General features: G+C 43.7%; 1 protein-coding gene and 1 long non-coding RNA gene across 9 annotated transcripts in view; one reads left to right on the top strand and one right to left on the bottom strand.

Annotated features, from left to right (window-relative positions):
• RAD51B (RAD51 paralog B) overlaps positions 1 to 24,491 on the top strand; it is a 696,371-nt gene that overhangs the window by 639,521 nt on the left and 32,359 nt on the right. The window lies entirely within an intron of this gene.
• LOC140640144 (uncharacterized) overlaps positions 21,931 to 24,491 on the bottom strand; it is a 33,944-nt gene continuing 31,383 nt past the window's right edge. The window contains exons 4-5 of the long non-coding RNA XR_012036813.1: positions 24,224 to 24,353; positions 21,931 to 22,432 (exon numbers count right to left, since the gene is read on the bottom strand). This is a non-coding gene — a long non-coding RNA (uncharacterized lncRNA). The remainder of the gene's footprint in view (positions 22,433 to 24,223; positions 24,354 to 24,491) is intronic.

The following is a 24,491-nucleotide window of genomic DNA, read 5'->3' on the forward strand; positions in this document are numbered from 1 at the left end:
AAGAATTCATTCAAAATGCAGCCCATCAAAATTAAGAGCATGGAAGTTAGCATGAAAAGCTCCAATTTATCTCTAGTAGCAGTTCTGGAAGGAAAGCATTGAGGAGATATTGAAGAAGACACATTTGAAAAAAAATTAACTGAAAAAGCACTTTGAATACTGAGCAGGATAAATAACAGTAAATTCGTATTCAGATATTTTGTAGTGAAATTGTAGAACCTCAAGGTTAAAAAAAGACAATATTAAAAATCACCAGAAAGGAAAGAGATGTTACTTATATAGGAATAACAATTGTATTGATAATAGACATGTCAGTAGCAACAAGAGATTCCAGAAGACGGTGGAGTGATATCTTCAAAGATCTGAGGGGGAAAAAAAAACTTTGAATCTAAAGGTTTTTTTATATCTAGCTAAACTAGCACTTAAAAGAGCATTAAAAATAAGGGAATTTTTAGAAATAAAAAGAAATGAAGTTTGTCAGTCTTGGATCATCACTAAAAGTACTCTTAAAAGATGTGTTATAGTAAGAAAAAGACTGAGTCTTGAGTAAAGTATCTGAATCACAAAACTATAGTGGGCATAGAAATAAACTGATTAAAATGCACTTCAACTATTATAACAATAACTAAATCTGGAGTTTAAACTAAAGGCTAAATCAAAATATTAATCAAGACAATCTGGTGGGAGAGGGAGAGATAATTAGATAGTTAAAATATGTTAAGACTCCATCCCGGTCAAGAAGATAAAATACCAAAAATCTTTATACTTTGAAACATTTACAACTAAATGTGTATGAGAATAACTTCAATCTGTAGCTTCCAAGTCAACAGAGAGAAAAGTATAGAGCACAGAACACCTTATCAATGTAATAGTAGACAAGAAAGAATGAAGACGCAAAGAAGGAAGATAAATAGAAAACTCTAAGTAAAATGGAAGAAGTCAAATATAATAGTAACCATAATAAGTATAAGTGGATCAAATGTACCTACTAAAAACCAGAGATTATCAGATTTGAATTTTTTTAAGTGTCCAGCTATAGGCTGTTTTCAAAACACATACCAAGGCCAATCCACACAGAACATTAAGAATAAAGGGATGGTAAAAGCCATACTAAGAAATAACCAAAGAGAGGTGGTGTCAGAGTATAAATAACAGACAAATAGAATTTTTTAAAAAAGATTTTATTTATTCATTCATGAGAGACAGCAAGAGAGAGGCAGAGACACAGACAGAGGGAGAAGCAGGCTCCATGCAGGAGCTCAATGTGGGACCTGACCCTGGGACTCCAGGATCATGCCCTGAGCCAAAGGCAGATGCTTAACCTCTAAGCCACCCAAGCATCATGACAAATAGAATTGAAAGCAATGTATATTAATAGGGATAAAGAGAAACACATAATGATAAAAGGAAGTCTCCATCAGGAAGACATAACAATCCTGAATCTGTATGCCCCTAAAAACACAATCTTGAAACCTTGAACTATATAAAATAAAAACTGAAGGAATTATAAATGTACAATCATGGTAGAAGATTTAAACTCATTTTTGCAAAGATACTTATTAAGAAGTAAAAGATATAACCACAAACTGCTATACACTTTACTCAAAATCCAACAATAAAGAACACATATTCTTCCTAAGAACACACTGAGAATTTACACACATTGACATAATAGGCCACAAAAGGAGTTTCAACAAATTTTTAAGAATTGATGCCATTACAGACATGTTCTCTAACCACAGTGAAATTAAATAAGAAAAACTAATCTCATAAGTAACTAGTGTTAAAAGAGAAAAAAAATGTAATTATACATCAAAGCTTGAAGACATAGCCAAAGTACTTGAGAGAAACTCATAATCTTAAAAAACATTCATTAAAAAAATTAAGTGAATATAAGAAGTTAAATGTTTAAATCTAGAAGCAAGGGAAAAAATAGATTAAGCTCAAAGAAGGCAGATAACAAGATAATAAAGATCAGAACTTAATGGAAAAGAAAAAGAAACAAAATATGGAATCAACAAACCCAAAAATTATTTTTGAAATGACTGGTAAAATTATTTTTGAAATGACTGGCAAAATAAATGAAAATACATAAAGATCTGTAAGACTACTTGAGAAACAAAGAAAAAAAATAATATTAAGAATAAAAAAGAGACCATGACTCATAACTATGGATAGTTGGGATAAAAAAATCACAATAAAATAGGATGAGCAACTTTATAAACAATTCTATGAACAACTTAATGCCAATGTATGAAATTGATAATTTTTAGAAAAATTAATTTTCAAAATTGAATCAAAGATAATTAACTGGAAACTTAAAATCAACCAATAACCCATGAAGGAACTGAATCACTATTCAAAATCTTCCATTCAAATGATATTGAGCGTATGTGGTTTTGCAGGAATGTTTTACCAACCCATCAAGGAACAGCTAACCTCTATGTTATACGAACTGTCTTAAAGTATAGAAAAAGAAGGAAAATTACCCAATTTATGAGGCTATTATAAATTTTTTAAAAGATTTTTTAATTTATTCATGGAAGACAGAGAGAGAAAGAGAGAGAGAGACAGAGACAGAGACAGAGACAGAGACACAGGCAGAGGGAGAAGCAAGCTCCATGCAGGGAGCCTGACGTGGGACTCATCCCTGGTCTCCAGGATCATGCCCTGGGCTGAAGGCGGCGCTAAACCGCTAAGCCACCCCGGCTGCCCAAGCCCATTATAAATTTGATACGAAACCCAGGACTATATAATTGTGGACTGGTTGTTACAAGCATAAATGAAAAATTCCTAAATAAAATATTACCAGAGATGATGATGATAGGGCATGTGCATCCATTTTTAAAAAACCTTCTAGTGGAATTTATCCAAGAAATGTAAGGATCACCCAACATCAGAAGCTGCTAATATAAGATGCCACTTGTTACAGATTAAAAGAGATAAGGTTTATGATCATCTTATAGATGCAGAAAAGTCATTTGATGGAATGCAATAATTATCCTTTACAAAAACTCAGCAGACTAAGAATAGGAGGGAATTCCTTTAACTTGGTAAAGAATGTATAGCAATTACCTTTGTAAAGGTAATATACCTCAGTGGTAAATATATATATATTCCTGTTAAAATCAGGCAGGGGGAATGGTGACGATACCCATTATCAGCTCTATCAGTGCAATGAGGAAAGAAAGTGAAATCAGATAGAAGAATTATAAAGAGAAAAGACAAGTGATCTTCCTTTGAAGAGAATAAGATTGTTTACACAGAAAAATCCATACTATAGGAAAAGTATCATAAATGAAAAGGGAGTTAGGTGGTGTGCTGAAGATAACATCAATATTGAAATTGCCAGAGGGTGGGAGGGAAAGTGGGGAGAAGAATGAATAGGCAGAGGAGCTCAGAGGATTTTTAGGGGGGTGAAACTATTCTGGATGATAACGGATGTGTGTCATTACACATTTGTCCAAACCCATAGAATCCACAGCACTAAAAGCAAACTGCAGTGCAAACTATGGACGTTGATAATGCGTCAATGTGGGTTCATCCATTATAATAATGAATCACTCTGATGGGGGCCGTTGATAATAAGAGAGGCTGGAGGCGGGCAAGAGACTGTCTCTGTATCTTCTGATCAATTCAGCTGTGAACCTAAAACTGCCCTAAAAAAAATAGTCTTCTTAAAAAATGGTCACTGGCCTTCCCTATACACTATATAAAACTAATTCAAAGGGAGACAGAATGGGATGGTAGCCGGAGGAGAACATGGTATGAAGGGAGGGTTTTTAAAGTTGAGGGATAACTGGGCATCCTGTTGCTGGTGCTGATAGAGGGATTCAGTAGAATAGAAGAGTCTGATCGTGCAGAAGGGAGATGGGGCTGACCTCAGAAACAAAGCCCTTGACACATCCAGAGAGGATGGGACCCACAACACAAGTAGTGGGGTTTGGCTTTAATAGGAATATACTACGCCAGTACTTTGGCAGATGTCATGTTGGGGGAAATGAGAGTTTCGGTCTGATTATTTCTGTTTCTCAATGAGACACGAGTTGAGATCATCAACCGAGAGTGGGTGATGATTAGAGGTTTGAAGGGGAGAAGAGACACAAACAGTGATCTTATGAAAATTAGAATGAACTTGACAGAGAAATAATGCAGGGTTTCTGGGCAATATTGAGTACTCATTTGATAACTACAGTAGTCTTGGATTTAAAGTGGGATCAGTCAATTCAGGGTGTCATCTTCCCAATTTATATTAAACTGCCTCACAGCTATTGCAGTTTAGGCTGATAGTTGGGTTTAACCGGCTCTGGTGTGTTCAAGGCAAGTTTGGCCTAGATAGGACAACACAGAGCAAAACAAAACACAAATAGACAAGCAAGTGAGCTTACATGATTGGAGGAGGAACACTAGAGAAAGTTGGCTGGAAAGATGAAACTGGTGGTTGGATCACATGACAATTAAAATCTAGACTTGAAAGAGGGGTGCTGACAAGGTCTAGGCTATGGCCATTTTAAAATAGGCGAGGAAGATGGAAGAACAGATCAGTGGAAGTGAGGGGGTCAAGGAACTCAGAGACCAGGGATATTCCAGTCAACAAGAATGATGACAGAAATAGGGATGAATGGGAGGAGAGTGAGCTGGGTTGTCCAGTGTTGAATAAATAAATGAGTAATGGAGAGGTGATTGATGACAGCAACAAAATGGAGAAAGGTTACATGGTCTGAAGAAATGAGCATCCAAAGAGATGTGGTTTTTATAGGATAAGGAGGAGAAAAGGCATGGAAAGAGCAGTGAGAAGCAAGGAAGCCAATTTCCCTATTATCAGTCTCTGGGATACGTGGACAATGAGAGAAAAAGCAGACCCCACTTTTGATTGCGATGGGGAAAACCATATACTTGGGCCAACCAGGTTTCAGTGAATGCCCCAAGATGAACAGACTGTTTAAAGATGAGGATAAAAATTTAAAGGAGTTCCAGAAAGTTTGGGGGAGGAGGTGGCTATTGGGTCAGATAATAATAATTGAGTCAGGTATAATAACAGCACCAATGTTGTTTATTGTCTCTCCTCCACTAGCATGTAAACTTGTGAGGGTACGGATCTTTGTCTATTTTGTTGACTGATATATCTCAAGGACTAGAAGACTGCCTGGAGATCCTAGATGCTCAGTAAATGTTGAATAAATAACAGTAGCTACTATTTACTGAGCACGAATGTGCCAGGGTACAGCTAAGTGTTTCATATGTATTATTATTATCACCCCGTTTTACAGATAGATGCACTGAGGCACAGAGAAGCTACATAGCTTGCCTTAGGTTGTGGGGCTAGCAAGTGGTAGAGCTGATGTCCAAACACACTCTCATTGTATTTTGGCTCTGGAACCCCTATATTGTGAACCTCCAAATTACCCCCCCTCCCTACAGTTGGTGGACATACAGAACAATATCAAGCTAAGAGCCCGGAAGATGGTACATGACCAAAGAGCAATGGGGTTAAAAATTAAACAATAAATATTACCACTGATTTCAAAAGCTAGTCTAAAAGCTAGTGTAGGGCATTTGCTGCCCCAAATGTCATTTACTCATTCATCTCTCACTGTGAATCAATCACTTTCTGCTGTGAGTTTCCCCTTCTTTCCTTTATATCTTGACCCACCGCATATTCCCCTTCTTTGTTATTTTTAGTTTCACCTGGCATACCCTCAGCCTCTTCCACTAACTTTTTTAAGGACAGTCAGGCATATTGGAACCTAGACTCTGAGCATGTGATATTGACACATCGATCTCACTGCAGCCTGGGGATCACTAGGCTGACTCACTGTCATACTGATTCCAACTACATACTCATTCTGGATGCACCCTTTGAAGTGCTGAGATTCTGCTGCCCATTTTATGAACCGCTCACACTGCAAAGTGAACAACTAAATGAACCTTCCAATGTTTCAAGAAAACCAAGAAAGAAAATGGGTATGTGTAACTGGGTAGTGGAAATTTGTTTCTGTGTTAGGCCTCTGCCTCATGTCCCACAGTAAGACATACATTCCCTGGGGTCAGGACACTGGGAAGGTCTCCAGAAGCACATGGCAAATAGGACAGAAGGTCAGTGCCCACAGTGCACTGGGGCTGTCGTATCCATTAAAATTCTTTGGTCACACGCAACAGAAGCACCTTTGGCTTACATAAACCGAAGGAAGTTTAAAAGGAGGATATAGGAGGCTTATAGGATTAAGGAAAGACTAGAGAAACAGCCTCAGAAATGGGCAAGAGGCAATCAAGCTCCAGAAGCTAGAAAGTAAGTACCCAACAAGGATCCCAAAAGCCTGGTCAGGATGCTTGACTTGGATCCAATGACTTTCCTTATGTTTCCATTTTCTTTGTCCCTCTGCTTAAAACTCATGTTCCGCAGATGAGCATCTGATTGGCCTAACTTGAGTCCCAAACCTCCTAACCATCTCTATCCACAGACTCATCCTAAGGGGAAGAGATTATCCCCCCAAAGGAAAACAAGGTGGTGTTAAGGAGAGGAAATGAGTGCTAGGCATGCTAACACAACAAATGCTCACAATTTGCAGGTCCTCTGTGGATATTTAGGAAGACACAAAACCTTAGCTACTCTCTGGCTATACTTTCAGGGTCAGTCCTGACTCCATCTGGAGAGAAAGATATCTTTTAGTACCAAACCAGCATGCTTTGACATGATTATCAAAATCAAGCAATATTTCTTTGGAAGGAACTCTTCAATTTACTGTCACATGACTGTTTCTGGGTATATCAAGTTATCTTTTGTACAATATATCTCCCTTTGTGGTTTGAAGTTATTTTTCCATGCCTTTAAAAATAGAATTCTTGACTTGATTTAGATCGTTATGGAGATTTTTCCCTTTGCCACTTTTCCCATTGGTTTTCTTTCATTAAAAACTGGGACGCAACATTTCTAGAATGGCTATCACAGTAACAGGACCCATGTCCCTAAAGACAGATTCTGTCCGAATGTGGATTAAAAGAGTTTGCTCTGTTTTTAGAAAGGAGTCATGAATCACTGTAAATCTATTTTGCTTTTGTTTTTTGTTTATCTCTGCAACATCATTTAAGATCAGTGTGATGGGGAGGTGCCTGAGTGGCTTAGTTGGTCAAGCGGCTGCCTTCGGCTCAGGTCATGATCCCAGTGTCCTGGGATTTGATCACTGCATCAGGCTCTCTGCTCGGTGGGGAGTCTGCTTCTCCCTCTCCCTCTGCTCATTCTCTCTTTCTCTCACTCTCTCTCAAATAATAAAATTCTTAAAAATCAATAAAATAAAAAAAAAATCAGTGTGATAGGAGACCCATCCTGAGGGACTGTTGGGAAAGAGAAAAGACTTTCATTTCAATTCTTCTAGACTCAGCCCATATCTTGAGAAAAAATAGATTTTTAAAAAAGATTTTATTTATTCGTGAGAGACACAGAGATTGAGAGAGAGAGAGAGGCAGAGACAGAAGCAGGCTCCATGCAGGGAGCCCAATATAGGACTCAATCCTGGGACCCTGGGATCATGCCCTGGGCTGAAGGCAGATGCTCAACCACTTAGCCACCCAGGCCTCCCAAGATAAAATGGATTTTTAATTAGATTGTTTGAGTGAGACCTTCAGACATATGTTCTCTTTATAAAATTTGTGTCTGGGGCAGTTATTATTTTCTTAATCCTTTAAAAAATTTCTCTGTTTAGTTATTCTTTAAAGTTTTTTCACAAAATAATCTCATTTTATTTCTCAAGTGAGTTGGTGATCTAACCAAAGTTACATAACCAGTTAGTCACAAAATCAGGCCCGAAATAAGGATGTCTTCACTTCTGGGCATATGATTATTTAAGGCAGGGATCTGAAATTGATGCCAGGACTTCACTTGGGCCTTCGACCCTGTTCTTTAAAGGGCCTCAATCTGGCCCTTGTCTAATTCCACGGGCCGAAGAGATGTGACCACTCAGAGACGATGCTCTTACCCCTGGACCACATCCTGGATCCCAGAACCCTGGAGTTCACTCTCAAATGTCTCCAAGCTCATCTGGGTCTACCTTCCCAAGGGCAGACTGCATCCTTTTTGGAGATACCACTACTCCAGAGTGACAGCCAAGAGGCAGCCATCTGAGGTGTAGGGGGGTAGCCAGAGCTTGGACTTGTGGGCTGGTGTGTCCACATGAGTGTACAAGACTCCTGGTAATGCAGGATGGAGTAGGGGTGGGACAAGAAGGGCTTGGGGCCAGGAACCAGCTCTCCCCCTGCTGCCTCATTTCTGTGACAGACTCCACGGTGTCCAAGGATTCTGAATTCACACCTGGCTACCAGGTCGTTAGACAAGCATATTTTTTCACTGTAGGCAGACAGAGCATATTTTGTTTCACAGTTAGTGAGCTTGATTTATACCTTTTCAATATTTAGACATATTATGTGGCTCCCATTTCTCCCCTTGCCCCTGGCCCTGCAAATGTGAGCAGTAGGATTGCAGTATGCAAGCATACTTAGTTTGGCTAGCATGCTGGGTTGCTTTTGTTTTTGTTTTTAACATCTTGAATTAGTTTCCAACGTTAACAAATGGGAGATTTCATATGAGAATAGAGATTTTGGTTTCTCTTTTAACAAAACACAGAAAATCATGTCATCCCAGACCCACCCAGCTATACGGCAGAAAGAAGCAGGGCTGAGTAGCAACTGCACGCTCTACACTGAGCAGAGGCCTTTTCTAGACTGAGCAGAGGCCTTTCCGCGTGCCACAGCTCCCACCTGCCTCCCTTCAGTCATTCTGGCGACCTCTCTGGCCCCTGGGAGCATGTGAGTTTGTCACCTCTGATTTAAGTCCTTCATTAGATATCTCTTTTCTATATAAAGCCGCCATGCTGACACATTTAGTACATTTTCTGCCTCTTCTCCCCAACTTCCCTCGGAGAAAACTGGGTATTTATTTTTTCATTAGCTAAGTGTAATTCACTACATTTCAGTATGGATAAATGAGCATAATTTTGGCATCCTACCCCTTAACTTCTGAATCTTAGGGAGTCATTAAATAAAAACATAAAAACAGCTAGGAATGTCAAGAGAGCAATCTCTCGGCAGGGATCCCCCCTTTCACCACGCCCTGCGAACTGGAAACCAAACGGAATGGATTTTCTCACTTTGACCCTAGCGAGGGAGGGAGATTTTTTGATAACCGACAAAGAGCTTTTGTTCAGGTTTGCATCGGATAAATCAGCTTTGCCCGTTGCGTGGCCCCTTACTTTTTCCAGGCTCATCTTCCCTTTCTGCCCCAGAGGAGCCCCTGCCCTTCCTCTCCGATGCACGCGGGCCACCGGCCTCCGAGCCTTCAGGTCTCCGCACTCCGCCTCTCCTCCACCCGGCCTCAGTCTGGAAAACAGCTTTGCACGTTAACCTCCAGGGGCATTCACTGGTTTTCCAGCGGGGTCCCCAGCCCCACAGGCTGCCAAAATAGGCTCTTTACACTCCATAGATGGGAGAGAAAAATCTGCTTGTTCGGTTGCAACTGTCAAGCAAAGGACGTGCTGAGCTCAGATAGAAATAGCAGCAGGGTCAGGGCAGGGCAAGGCCCCAGCATTTCATTAGCTCAGCCCGCTCGGGGTGATTAAATGCACACAGTGGCCCATGAATGGGGCCATGGAGGGCAGCCACACAGCCCAGCACAGAAAAATCATTCTTTGGCTGCTGTCAGCTGGCTGAATGGGACTTAATTATTGGGATAATGAGAACTGATTTTCATTGTTTTAATTTTGGGGAAGGGGTGAGAAAAGAAGGGACTTTTTCCCTTATCTGGGTGAAAAGATGCTAAACTGTGGCCTCCAGCGGGGCCCCGCATCCTCCAGTCTGCTGTTGGCTAAGCTGTCCTGCGTTTGCTGCTTTTTTATGGACGCAATAAGAAAGGGCGTCAGGCTTGTATTTTGCAGTGGTGTTTCCTTTAGGCCCTGTAATCCCCCCGGCAGGATGTGTCCTCCTCAGAGCATGTCTGTGCTGGCATCCGTCCCTAGCAGCTGTGCAGAACTAACAAGAACAGAGAGAATCCACTGGATAGATCTGTCTGTTCTCAGCCCCTTCCAAGTGCTTCCAGGTCATGAGTGAGTCCCATCTTGTTCCTTCTTTTGTTTTGTTTTAAACACAAGATCTAGTGAATTAAAACAATCTGCTCAGGTCAAACACGGGCAAAGAATTTTGAGTTCCTAGCACCCGTTTTGAGGCTCAAGATCTAGGTGCTGTGGAAATACATAAGGACAAAGCCCCGCAAGAAAGGTAGCTGGGGAGACCCAAAACAATTAGAGAAACTCGCAGGGGAGCTCTAACTGAATTCAGAAGAAGAAAGAGAGGGTGGGTTTGGGAGCAGTGAAGGAAGCCAAATGAAGCTGATGGAGGCTTGCAAGGGCTCCAGGTTTGAGTAGAATTTCAACCAGGAGCAGAGGGTGGAGTTGGACGGCATGTCTGAGAGAAGGGAACAGACGTTACTGGAATGAAGAATCCTCATGAAGAGTAGGGCCAGATGACGTAGAGTTGTGAAAGCTGGAGTGTGCTTTTTCTCTTTCTAAGTCCATCTTTGTCCATAAAAAGTGGTGGTTGTTGCTTTCATTTTGTTTTTAGTTTTATCCCTACCCCCACCCCAGCACTTTAAAGGGAGAGCAAGGATGAGGGCATGCCCTCCTTCATGGAGCACAGAGAAGGAAACTCGCTTTTGTGTTTCAGGGCTTTAGGTTTAGGTTTAGGAACCTTTTAGGTTTATGGACCACACTGATTCCTCCTGAGGACTGCCCAGGCAGTGTCCTCCGGGGAATGTCACAGACCCTTACCCTACCCGATTTGGTTTAGCTTCTTTTTCTTGAAGACTTTGAAAGGTTATAAGTTAAGTTCTTCAAATCTGGCAGCTAGGTTCTTTGTGGCAAGAAATAGATGGCTAAGGAAAACTGGCTGTAATAGGTTAATGGCCTACCTGGCCCCTTTCCCAGGAGAAATGCTATACTCCTCCTCCCCAGAAGCCACATCCTATATGCACAGTCTTGATAGAATGATATCTGCCCACCAGAATCAGCACCAGGATTGTCAGCACCAGGATTGGCCTCTCTGGCTGAAACAGTGGCTACATCCCTCACGACTGAAGAATCCTTTGCCTTGGAAACCCATGTAGGTCAGAGGAGAAAGTTGAGTTCAGGGGGCATGCAACATTCTTAGGGTATGTTTTCTCATCTCTGGAATTTACTCTTGTGCTTTTATGTCACCCAACTAACTTTGCTCATCACAAAGCTATATTGTCAGCGGAAAGCTTCACGGCCTTGCTCGGGCCTAATACCCTTCATTTTGGAAAGAAGAAAGTTGGCGGAGTGGAATTTGTAATAACAGTTCTTAGTATTTACACCTTTTGTTTGAGGTCTACAAGCACTTAAAAATGACTGGAAGTGGCCACTCTACAACATGTCTCTCCCTTTCCACTCTGGTTTCCTTGTTGCAGCCTATGGCATCTTTCTCGAAAGCATGGCTAATCCTGACTCTTCTTTTACTGAGACCTCTGCTGGTTCTCTATTGTCTACAGAAACAGTCTCCAAACTTTTTTGATGAATTCCCTAAAATTAAAGAACTTTTGAATATGTACTCCCAATATATATGTATTTATTTTTACATTATACACATGTATTTCTTTACCACTATACTATGTATGTACATTATGAAACATATACAAAATTAAAATTTTTAGAAGGCTGAAATAACATTGACATAAGCAATAGCTTAAAACATCTTGCTAATCATGATGGATTCATTGTACTATCATTAGCTAATATCATAAAACACAATAATTGTGTCAGGCAGAGCTCATCATAAGTGAGAGAGGAGATAAATCTGTACGTCTGACAGTTCTCCTGAAACTTTCTAACTGTGGTTGGCTCTCCTTGTTGCACATGAAAATTTGGTACTTCTTTTTCTTTTCAGCTGGAATATGACTGAAGAGAACTCGTTCTAAGAGAAGTATAAATACTATTTTTTTTACCTATACTTATACTACTAATACTATCTTTCATCTGTTGTTTCCATGCAGGAATAATTTTAGACCCCTTGTCCATTTTGTATATGTGTGAGGTTGAACTAGATAATATCCATAATTCAATGAACCAAGAACATGTAAACTGTAGTGGCTTAACTTCTGTTAAAAGCCCAGAGAAGAGTGAGGACTGAGGACCCCACTGGTGAGCCCTCTGCACTGTGCCATGCCGAATCTTGCCGCAGGATACTTTAGCTCAGGAACTATCTATGACCTGTGGCTACAGCCATGAACAGAGTGTTGATGTGTATATTAAATATCAGAAAGCCAAATTTCTTATTTCTTAGATAAAAATGAAGTTAAAATTCTGAAAATTTCTGCCTGAATCCTGATGGATCATCTCGTGTAACTCTGGGATGTCCATCCCATTTGGAAACCAAAGGGCTACAGGATTAATTTCAAGCACATTAACATTAACATAAAGAATCCTTTTCTGTCTGACCTTAGTCCATCTTGCCAGCCTCATCTCCCATTATTCTCTGTCACATACTATTGAGATTTCTCATTGCTTCTTAAACATGAAATACCCTTTAATAATTCCATTCCTTATTACTTACTGTTAGACCGAACCAGAATGCCTTTCTCTTATTCTCCAGTTGGCTAATTCCTCAACTTTGAGGACTCAAGTTGAGTCTTTAAAAGACTTGATTCTTTTAGACCAGAGGTCGGTGAACTTTTTCTATGAAGGGCCAGATAGTAAATATTTTAAGTTTTGCAGGCCATACTGTTTCCATCACAACTACTCAATTCTGCTATTGTAGTGCCAATGCAGCCATAGATAATATGTATGGAAACCAAAGAGTGTGGCTGTGTTCCAACAAAACTGTCTTTATAAGAATAGGTAGTGGGTGGGCCAGATTTGGTCCTAGAGCTATAGTTTGCCAATCTCTGCCCTAGATACCTTGTTCCCCTTCTAGCTTTTTCTGCATGACCATCTCTTCTAAAAGTACATCTTTCTCAAAGGATTAAATCCCTTAAAGTCAAAGATTCATTCCTAGTCCCTGGAAGCTAGAAGTCTGGGACCTAGAAGCCATTCAGTAAAGACATATTATTGATTATCAAGCATTATCATGACATTCTTGGTAGAAAAAAATGGAGGAAAATTCTTCCATTGGGTACAAGATTGAATGGCTTACTTATAAGACTTATTTTAAGTAAAAGATTATATAAAAATCCTAATAAATGAGATTCAAGGATTTGGCTTGAGTTAAAACTAGGCTTTTTCTCAGGGCAATCAGTGTCCTGCTCACCTGACCATCCACATGCATGTTCTCAACACATTGTTTTGGCCCACGGCTTTAATATAATCTGGAGAATTACTTCATTTTCAACCACACTGCCACTGCTAAGGCCAAAACCTCCCTGTGTTTATATGTTGCTTTATGGTTTGCAAAACAAGTAGCACAATTCCTGTTTTGTAGACAAGGCAACTGAGGCATGTTAAATACCTCGCCCAAAGAATGATAGAGCTGGGACTTTGACCCAGGTATTCTGATTCCAATCTAGGCTCTTTCACTAGACCACAGAGCCTCTTAAGTAGTTAGAACAAAATGACACAGTGAAAAATTAGTTCAAAGAAGAAACTGATCCCATTTGAAATTCCAAAGAGAACTTGGGACAACGTATGTGAGAATTTCAAAGGTACTTGTAGAGTTGGCTCAATAGAAATATAGACACCTTGCCAACTTTGCACAAGATAACCTAAAGCTCATGATCAATTTAACTAACTTTCATTTATCTTGGAAACACAAAAATTTAGACTAGAAACTGGCTTGAATGAAGAGATTTGCACCAAGCCTGCAACCCTGCTACTCTTATAAAATGTTTCATGATCCCCAGTGTTGAAGACTTCATTATTTTGTTTGACTGTGGAGGCAGCCTATGCATATTTGCCACCAATGGAAGGTTCACACTCAGAAGCAAGAGGACCGCTGACTGAATCACCACCACTTACTATAGTTCTCTGCTCTGTGTTCCTTGGAAACCTCTTGCCTCAGTTTGGGCTTGACCCAACCCACTCAGAAGGAGAGAGAGCAATTTTACAGCCCCGCATGGAGTGACTCCAAGCCAATCGTATCTATTTCCAAATGATCTGACGCAGCAAGTGGATCATATTTCCTTTGGAGGCTTGGCTGAGGACAGTTGGGTTGGTGACATTGAGCCAGAGTGAATAAAATAAGGCTGTCAAGAAAAATCTGAAATGGTCTCCAAGGAGATAGGACTAATGAAATGCTCAGGTCAGAAATGGGGTGCTTTCTGGAGAGATGGAAAAAAGAAAGGAGGACAAGGTGACCATGTGTGAAATTCAAATGAATCAACAGTGACTTGAGAAAGTCAGGCAGATTGGCACATGCCCAGTACTTTTCTGAGAACAGGCACTAAGCCTAAAATAATTCACAAAATCTACTTCTCGTTTTTATTCTTACCTTTAATCAAATTTTTTTATTGAAAATTTTTACGGTTGGTTCCCTGTCCACTTTCCCCCTACCCTGCCAAATGTATTTGCCAAAGACCAACAGACCTCTGTGTTCAATTATTTATTCTGCCCTTAGGGAATAATGATTAAGGAGTTTCAAGCACGGGATGTGGGAACAGCAGAGAAGTTAGGTTTCATTTAAGGTCCTTGGAAAGAAGCAAGTACCCTAGGTTGCTCAGATGGAAATTGAGCTGGTTCTTCATAGATCCTGTGAAAGGATAAGCTGAGCCCTAGAACCAACTCCCAACCCAGAGGAGTTTCTGTTCTCATGGATACAGGCAGATCTTTGAGTACCAGTTTCCACGGGCACATTTTTGCTTCATTGCTCCCTGCTTTGGTTGTGCAAGAATAAGTTCAAAGTAAAGGCATAGTGACAAAGTCAGGGTCTTTGAGGCCATTCCTTGAGCGAGAGGAGGTGTGTGCCTCTGGCTTTCCACTTGGCAATGATGTCTTCACACTGCTTCTTTCCACCCAACTATTTTGGCCACTGGAGTTGTTTCAGGAGAAAACAGTCAAAAAAGAACACCCATCACTTCCCTTTGCTTCATGCTCTTCACATACTCAACTGGCATGTTTCAGGCACCTGCTGTGTGCCAGTCATTTTTTTTTCAGAATGGAACAAGACTGCCCTTGCCCTAGGAGTCTACCGGGAGAGACAGTCAAGTATTCTAAGTACCTGGGGCAGAAATAGAGTGAGAAACACTATGGAGACTCTGGGGAAGGAGCCGCTATAAAGCAGCTTCACCAGAAAGCAGTCATGTAAGAGGGGAGAGGGCATGACTATAAAGAGAATTCTGTCCACCACTCATTCTTCTATATATTGATTCCCCAAACACTTATTAACTGCTTGTTATTTGCCAGGAAACATGGGTCTGGGAGTTCAAAGATGAATGGGACATGAGCACAGAGTTAGAGGGGAGCAGGGAGGGATGAGGTGATGAAAGAAGAGCTGAAAGGCAGATCAGGCCAGATTGGCAAGGGCCTTGCATGCCAAGCTGAGTCTGAACCCAGTTCTGTGCATAATGAGGAGCCTTTGAAGGTCTTTATGTGGGTGGCAGCACAGATTTCCACCCCGCCCCATTATTTCCAACCTCAGCCCCTGAATTTTTCTCTCCTAGCACTTACTGCAACTTAAAAGTATTTTATTCATTTGTATAGTCTGTACTTGTTTCCTGTCCAACTCCCCAATGGGGATGTGAACCCCATGAGGACAGGGACCCCCACCTGGTCCTACTCACTGTTGTATGCCCAGTCTTGGGCACAAAATGGGCCCTCAGGAATATTTACCAAATCAGATCGGTGTTCAGAGAATTGCCTCCTGTTTGTAGAGTGGAGGGGATCTGAGGGTGGGTCATTCCCTAAGAAGGATTGTAGTAGTGGAGAGAAGCTTGGAGCCTAATTTGGGGCAATGCTGGCACAGAAGCAGGGGGAAAGATTTAAAGGACTCATCGAGTTAACACTGACAGACTCTGATGAGGGAGAGGGAGAGGTCAGAGGTGACTCAAGGTTTCCATTGGGATGTCTGAGTGGCTGGTGATACCATTGAGAGAGAAAGGAGAGGGGAGGAACCCGAGGAGGGACTTGTCATGGGAAGCAGGAGAGCGTAGATAATGAGATCAGTTTTGGACATGTGTGATTTGAGACAACTGTAGAATGTCCGACTGGAGATGTTCAGCAGACAGTCAGAAATATATGTGGGCAATCCAGGAGATGGCTGGGGCTGAGGTCACAGGTTTTCGGTGATAAATGAAGCCAGCAGAGAATAAGGTTGCTCAAGGAGAACAGAGTTCGAACAGACAACAGAAGCCTAAACCTGGAGGAAACACACGGGAAAGTGGGAAAGAGGAGCAATGGAAAGACAGAAGGGGAGGTCCAAGAAGTAGGAGGAGAAGAGAGGGAGACTCCTGGCCACCACTGAGAAATACGAGCCTCACCTAAGACAGAGCAGTGAGAATAGGAGCCGCCATCTTGGGTGACTTATACCGCCCATTTCTTACCATGTTAGTGGTAAAGGGAAGCTCTTAGCAATTCCGGGTCACTGGGAAGAACAGAAATACATCTGTGTAGTTGTTTTTTGTTTTTTTGTTTTTTGTTTTTTGTTTTTTTAAGATTTTATTTATTTATTCATGAGAGACACACAGAGAGAGACAGAGGCAGAGACACAAGCAGAGAGAGAAGCAGGCTCCATGCAGGGAGCCCGATGTGGGACTCGATCCTGGGTCCCCGGATCAGGCCCTGGGTTGAAGACGGTGCTAAACCGCTGAGCCACTCAGGCTGCCCACATCTGTGTAGTTTGTCAAGACTTTCTCCTTCTAACATACCCTGGGGGTGGGGCCAGATTTCGTCATGTGCTGAATGGTGTGCCTATTTGAGGATGTTCTCAGCTTGGAAACGATTTTCGAGTGGGCAGCTACCACTCAAATATGAGCAAATCCTGCCTCTCATCACTTCCTACCAAAAATGGCTCATGTGGATTAACAAATGGCCCCCACTTTGGGGTCTGAGTTCAGGTTCCAGCAGGGTTACTGCAAATGGTGGCTAGTTGCAGTTCTCTCAAGGAAGATGTTTTCCTCTGGGAGCTGGTTCACAAGTTAGTGCTGATCTTAACCTTCCCTCAATATCAACCTCTTTTTCTCAGCATCATCCAACCCTGTTTCTACAGACAACCTCCTTCTGCCTTTCTTCTTGCCACCCTACCTTCTATTACTGCCCTCTAGCACAAGCCAGTGATTTCCACACTAATTTTAGGCACTGAAAATGTTGCAGAAATGAAACAAGAGCTTCAAGAGAAGCCCAGGGCACAAAACAGACCAAAGAGGAGATGTTCTTTGGTCTAAAGGAAGGAATGGAGGGGTCCCTCAGAGCCCCGGCACCCCAGGGGATCTGCTGTGAGCCTCTGAGGCAGGAGAAATAGTAGTGGCCTAAGAGTCTGTGGGCCTAGATTCCCTAACTCTATCTCTTTCCCCCACCACCCACCCCCACAGGTCTCTGTTGTATTTAGGTCAGTCCCTCCTGGCTCTGAACTTCTCTGAGAGAGCGTCTGCAGGTCACGAGTCACTCTTTTCCTGGGCCTTTTCCCTCTCAGAGAAAGAACAGGCCAGGCTGGTGCAGTCGCAGAACAGCATGACACGGAACACGCTCCCACCTTCCCTGCCTTGGTCTCCACCGGAGCTGCATGGCTCAGGCTCTTGGGCCTTCTCTATAAAAGGAGTCACCGAGTCCATGTGGGCTGACCACAGCTTCCCCGGAAAAGGCTGTCTGGGAAGAGGACTCACAGACACGGGTGGCCCACTGTGAGCAGGACCCCAGTGATCCTGTCCTGGGGCCTCAACCATTGCCTCCTGAGCAGGGAGGCAGAGGGAGAGGAAAGGGAGACGCTTTGTAAAGGCAGCATCATGTCCTCAAATCCTCTCTGTCCGTCTGTCTGTCTGTCTCTCACCTCCCTTTGGGTTTGGTGCTGGGGGAGTGGTGCCAGTGCCCTGCCAGGGACGGCCTCCCGCCTGCTCTCCCGTGCGGGGCGCACACAGCCCAGCCCTGCTGCATACTTCCACTCGGCTTGTGCGTCACCGCTATTCATCTTGTTTAGTGCTCGGCTTGGCTGCAGATGCTGTAAATATGGTAATTTTAGATTCCATGATTGGAAAGGGTTGCAGGGAGGGGAGGCGAGCGGTTTGGTTCACTCTTTGGGGGTTGGTTCCAAACCGGCTCTGCCGCCCTCTGTGCACCCCTATTCACCAAGCTCTGGCCCCATCAGTGGCCCCCCTCACTTTGTGTTCAGTCCTGACTCCTCCAAGCCTGGATAGGAGTGAGAGGGACAGATCGGATTCGTCTGGGCCCCTGGCCTGGAGAGTCGTGGTGTTAGCACAGAGGCTGAGGGGCCAGAGGCATCCAGTGACACACGGGGTGGGGGTCCTGACCCTGGCAAGACAATGCGGAGGGAGGGCCGCCTGGGGATTAGACCCCCACCCAGGGCCGTGTTCGGGGCACACTGGGGATGAAGTGGGGGCTGCTGCAGGCCCCTGACCCCTCCTGAGCACTCTCCCTTTTCTGTTCTTTCCCTCCTGACCTCCCCCTGTGGGGGGCTGTCACTCCCAAGGGCCTTAGGCAGCGCTCCCAGGGTTGTCAGCTAATCCCTCCTCCCACCCCTTTGGTGCTTAAAAGCATCATTTGCATTTGATTACAGGACCCCTGAGCGGGGTCGGAGATTCAGATCCCCAGGGAGAGATGTCTAGAGGCTGACAGTTTCTGGTCCCAGGAATCAGAGTGGGAGCTGAGAGTCTGGAGCCCGGGACCACGTCAGGTCCTTCAAAATCCACCAGATACACTTCCAGCCTTCCGTCCCACCTCCTCAGCAGGACAATCCTAATTCCAAGGCTCTGAGTCGGACCTGGAAAGGTCTTCGTTTTTGAGCCTTTGCCTGTAAGTCATAGAATGTTTGAGCTCAGGAGCCTGCTCAGATTTCTCGGAGTCTAACCCGATGAGAAGTGACTTGCGCCAAATCACAGGGCCAGGTAACCACAGGATTGTTAGCCCACATCTGGTGCTTAGTCCCTGCCTTAGACACATTTTTATAGAAGGCTCTAGAAGAAAGAAAAAAAAGGTCTGATAGGTATTTCTTTGTTACTGCTTCCTGGGGAAAGCCGCACACAATCCTAGTGCTAGGGCATGACGCTGGGTCCCCTCCGTCTATAAGGCCATCCAGGAACGGACTGGTCTGCTCTGACCTAGGCAAGCTGTTGGTGCTAAAGATGCCCTGCAGCAAAACTGTGCTGACCCAGACTAATTCAGGTGAGTGTCTAGAGAGCTCGGGCATCCAACATCCCCAGCAAAATGGTCTTATTCCTCTTCGTCCTAGAGAGTAAATCAGAATCACAGCTAACACAGTCTTCCCTCAGAGAGGTGTGGCCTGGTCCGGACTTTGAAAAAAAAGATGGGCTTCCTGTGTAAACAGCATTTTGCCTGTTGACATGCAAATGGATTGAAGTGCTTGGAAACTGTTTGTTCTTCTAGTGGATTAACCATTTTCCCCCTGAAAAAAACTGTTCCATAGAACTTGCTAAATACACTCTTCCTTCATACCTAGTATGGGATTTTATATCAGCCAGCCCTGATGGGCCAGAAGTCTGGAAGCTTTTCTGTACCCATCCATCAACCCTCTCAATGGTCTGTGCTCCAGAGAGGTGCCGGGGTGCGGGTGGGGGTGTGCAGGGGGGGTGGCGGTTAGGTACAGGCTGGAGAGATTTGAAAATAACAGCACATTAGTGAGAGAAGGAGTTGCTTCCAAAATTTTCAAAAATAGTCAAGGAGAACGTGTTTATAACCACAAGGCCTGGTCAGTAGTGAACGGCGACATGCTAGTGGAGGGTGAGGAGGGAGAGGCCCGAGGGCATGGAGGCAGTACAAGACAAGAGTTTAAAATCATTTTCTCGGGATCCCTGGGTGATGCAGCGGTTTGGCGCCTGCCTTTGGCCCAGGGTGCGATCTTGGAGACCCGGGATCGAATCCCACGTCGGGCTCTCAGTGCATGGAGCCTGCTTATGTCTCTGCCTCTCTCTCTCTCTCTCTCTCTCTGTGACTATCATAAATAAATAAAAATTTTTAAAAAATCATTTTCTCTATATAAAATTCCCATCATCCCCTAGGCAATCAGTTTTGACAGCATCCCTCCCCCCTCAATTGGGTCTGTATAGAAACCTGGGAAAGAAATCCCTCCATGGGGCTCCGCACCCATGCCCTGGCCTCACTCATGGCCTCCCCACAAGTCTGCTGCCTCATCTCCACCCCCACTCCATCCTGTGCTCCACCCCAGATTACTGTCACTTCTTGGCTTCCCCTCCCCTGCCAACACATTAAAAACTCTGCCATGGTCTGGCCTGGGGTCAGCACCCCCTTCCCCCAGTTCCAGGGGATCTTTCCGGGCCCATGCCTTATCCCTCATATGTATGAGGCCAAAGGAGCCTATCCATCACCCCATGGAGTGCTTAGACAGTGCCTGGCATGTGGTACGCACTCGATTCTTACTATGATCTTGTAATCTGTCCTTGGCTCAGGCCACTCCTTCCCTCCCCGCTCTCTCTGGCTGGACTCCAACACCTTGACCCCCCACCTCCTTCACGAGAGGTACCGACCTCCAGTCTCCTATAAATGTCCATGTCCGTCACATTCGTATATCTGACCAGCTTAAAATATTTATGTCTTGGGTCTATCTTTCTCCAGAATGAAAACACCTCTGGGTCAAGGGCTTCCTCTCACACTTATTTAGAAGCCCTCAGCACCTAGCACTGTGTCCTATGCACAGTAAGTACTTATTCTCGACTGTGATCTACTTTATTAAGCACTTCCCATGTGCACCTCATTGGGGACTTCTCCCATTTGGATTCATCTTTGTAACAAACCAATGAGTGTACCCATTAGTTCCATCTTACGGAGGAGGGAAGTGAGGGTCAGAGGATGTTAACTTGCTGGCTATTGTCGCTAGTGAATGACAGAGCCGTGATTTGAACCCAGGTCAGTCCACTCAAGAACTTGAACTTGAACTCCTATGGGCTCGATCATACTCCTCTCACGGAGACAGGGACTGTGACTTTCCCTAAGATGTGGTTGCAGATTGGCAACCTGCGGGCCAAATCTGGCCCACAGATGTGTTTTCTTTGGCCCATACAGTGTTTTTTAAAAATTGGGAAAATTTACATCATCATCTACACTTCTAGCTCCACTGGAAAACCGGGGAGATCGGGTGACCCCCGACTCCTAGCACAAGGTTGAGAAGAAGCCGTGCCCTCCTTTTCCTCTGGACCTTCCAGACTTTCCCTACTTTCACTGTCCTGTTCAGGGTTTCTCCCTGGGGGTGGTAGCATGAGAGGGAGGTCAATCCTTGGTTACATAGGACTGTCCGGGATAGCATAGAATGTTTAGCAGCCCTGGCCCTTACCCACTAAATTGGTAGCACTTTTCTTCAATCATTTGGACAATCAAAATCACCCCCAAACATTTCCAAAGCCCCTGATAAGGAGCACTGGCAGGTAACCCCTTGTATCATCAGGGCCAGCACACAGTAGGGCCTCAGGTAAATAGGTTAAACAGGCTTAGAACAAAGTATCCATGCTGAACCCTTCCCCATAGTAAGGGTTCTCATGAAAACAGAGGCAGAAAATGAAGTAACCATCATATTTAAAAAATAAGTCATCTGAAGCCAATTTAACACATTCCTCTAAACACCTGTCCCACAAAAGAAAAAAAAATTAGTAATAACGTTCCCATTGAGGCATTTCCATTCTGCATGCCTCAGCTCCCGCTGTAATGTTAATTGGTTATGGTTTTCTTCTAGGCCTTACATGTAATGAGAGTTACTGTCCAGCTGTCAACCAGACCCCACCAGGGAAAGGCTGCATTTCAAGGGACAAGAACTGAATTGCATTCAGCTTTTACAGAGAAGTTTTAATAATATTTTTGCTGTTTGTTCTAATCATAGAAATACTGCATGTTTACAGTAGACATTTCAGAATATAGTAAAATACTGAAAGTAAAAATCACTCATAATGTCATCGCCTGAAGGTAATTGTTATTTATATTTTTGTATATTTCCTTCCAGTCTTTTTTTTTTCTGTACACACATGTTTGTGTTTGCTGTTGCCAATTTTATTTGGCTTTTAGCAACACTGAGACATGCTGTTTATAAAGTTTTCCTTGCCATCTCATGGCTGTATGCATCCACAGTTTAATCAGCCTCCTTTGGTTAGACATAGAGTTGCTTCTCAGTTTTCATGATAAACAATACAGCAGTCGGCTTCCTTATTTGCAAGTTCTTTGGAGTCACTCTGATTATTTCTATAGAAGGTGCGATGTTGGCCATGAGCACAAGAAGAAGTCATCCCCTCCACAGGGGAATGATGTTGGCTCTGGACCTAGAGAAGATGGGTGGAGTAAAGGGGAGACTGAGGTGTGGTAAGGAATGTCCAGGCAGGGAGGAGCCTGTGGGGTTGAACTTGCACCTCTTCGAGCAGCTGCAGCCCAGCCATCTGCCCAGAGTGAGGGGAGGGGCTGTGGGCTTGGGGACTAGGATTCCGAGCTCTGACCGCAGGAAGCAAACAAGGACTTAACCAGGAGATGAAAATTGTTTGGCACTGCTGAGAGCCCGGTTGTGGTCACCCCGTGAGACTTAGTGATAGAGACCATTGGCACAGACACGCCAGTCTCTCCACAATGCTGGGAGACAGAAGCCAAAGTGGGGTGAATGTAAGGGTGGGGGTAGGATTAACTCAGGTTTGGGAAACAGTCTGGTAGATCCAGCCAAAGTTCAGAGGGGCTGGTGAGAGCCTCATAAAATCTCTTCTTCCCACCCCAAGTAGTAAGATTACTTGTAACACCAAAGTAAAAATAGTTTTGCAACCTAGCAAAGAGAACCAAGAAGTTCTCTCTGCCTATGAAAGTGGTTTTGCAGACCCGACCTGACTTGGATATAGACCTTGAGCTGCTTTTACAGTATAATAAGAAGAACGATAAACAATTTCTACAGTATGTCGCAGTTTACGAAGTGCTTTATACAAGGTATTTAGTCCAATCTCTTGGGATCGGTGTTGTTAAATGTTATCCCCCCCCCCCCATTTTGCAGAAGAGAAAACTGAGGCTCAAGCAACATGATTTGTCTCAGGGTGAACAGCGGTGGGATTGGGCTCCAGGCCAGCAGGAAGGACAGAGTTGGGCCCATTAATACATTCTCCTGTGATCCAACTCCTCTGTCCTTGCAAGATGACTTTTGTTGGAAAACAAATATATCCTATGAATTAACCTGGCGAGCCACCAAGAAGAGCCAGTTCTTTCCATGTTTAGAAAGTGGGCTTAGTGTTTTACCTGCCAGACTGGGTTTGCTGAACCTGGCACAGACCACACACGTTCCAGCCACAGGATCATACCCTATGCAGGCAGTTCCTATACCTAGAATCTTCTCCTCCAAATGTGGCCATGGGTCGTTCCCTACCCTCTTTGAGTCTTTGTTTAAATGTCACCTTCTCAAAGGTGCCTTCCTGGACCACCTAATTTTACATTGCACCCCTTCCACCACCCCCACCTACCAGCTGGCACTTCTTGTCTTCCTTCCCCGCTTTCTTTTTCTCTGCAGCACTGATCACTTGCTAATATGCTAGGCGTCCTATTCATTTTCTTGTTTCTCTGCTAGAATGTGTGATGAGGACAGGATTTTTGTCTGTTTCAATTGCTGCTTTTTCCCCATGCCTCAAACATGCCTGGAACATATTAGGTACTCAAAAAGTAATTGTTGTATGGATAGCAAGAGAGATATTAGAATTAATAAAATATTCTTAAGCACATTAGCACAGCATGAACATTAACATGGCTCATAATAGGGAATCAATATGTATTTGTTCTCTTTCTCCCCTTCCCTTCTCCTGTAGTAAGTGTTATCTGCTCAGCATGGTCCGCTTTTATGATTACAATATTTCTGGAGGGGATAACAATCCGTGAAGCAGATCGTGTAGGGAAAACCTCACATGGGCCCTTGTGGGGGGGAGTGGGTGAGTCACACTCTGGACCAGCCAGGGTCTCCTGGTCCATCTAGTGGGAGGGGGAGTCAGGGTCTCCGAGGATATTTCCCACACTGTCTGGGATTCCACCCAGGTGTGAATCAGCGCAGGGCAGACTGGAGACACCCTGGTTGGGGGAGACTCCCTCCCTCTCACCTGTTGGGATTGCCACCTTTGTGGACAGCTGTGCAGGTGAATCCCGGGACGTCTGCTCATCGACCTGTATACGGAAGGAAAAAGTTTTCCTCACCCGTCTTGGGGTCCCTGGCTGGATCTGAAAATTAAACTGACAAAGACGGTTTAGCAGGAGAAAAGCATCCATATTTGTGTAACGTAAGTTGTGTGTGACACGAGAGCCTCCACAAGGAAAGGAAGGCCCGAAGAAACAGCTGGATCTGAGTATTTTGATGCTAGATTTGATGAT

This window comes from Canis lupus, chromosome 9, assembly GCF_048164855.1.
Source record: "Canis lupus baileyi chromosome 9, mCanLup2.hap1, whole genome shotgun sequence".
Taxonomy (NCBI): Eukaryota; Metazoa; Chordata; class Mammalia; order Carnivora; family Canidae; genus Canis; species Canis lupus.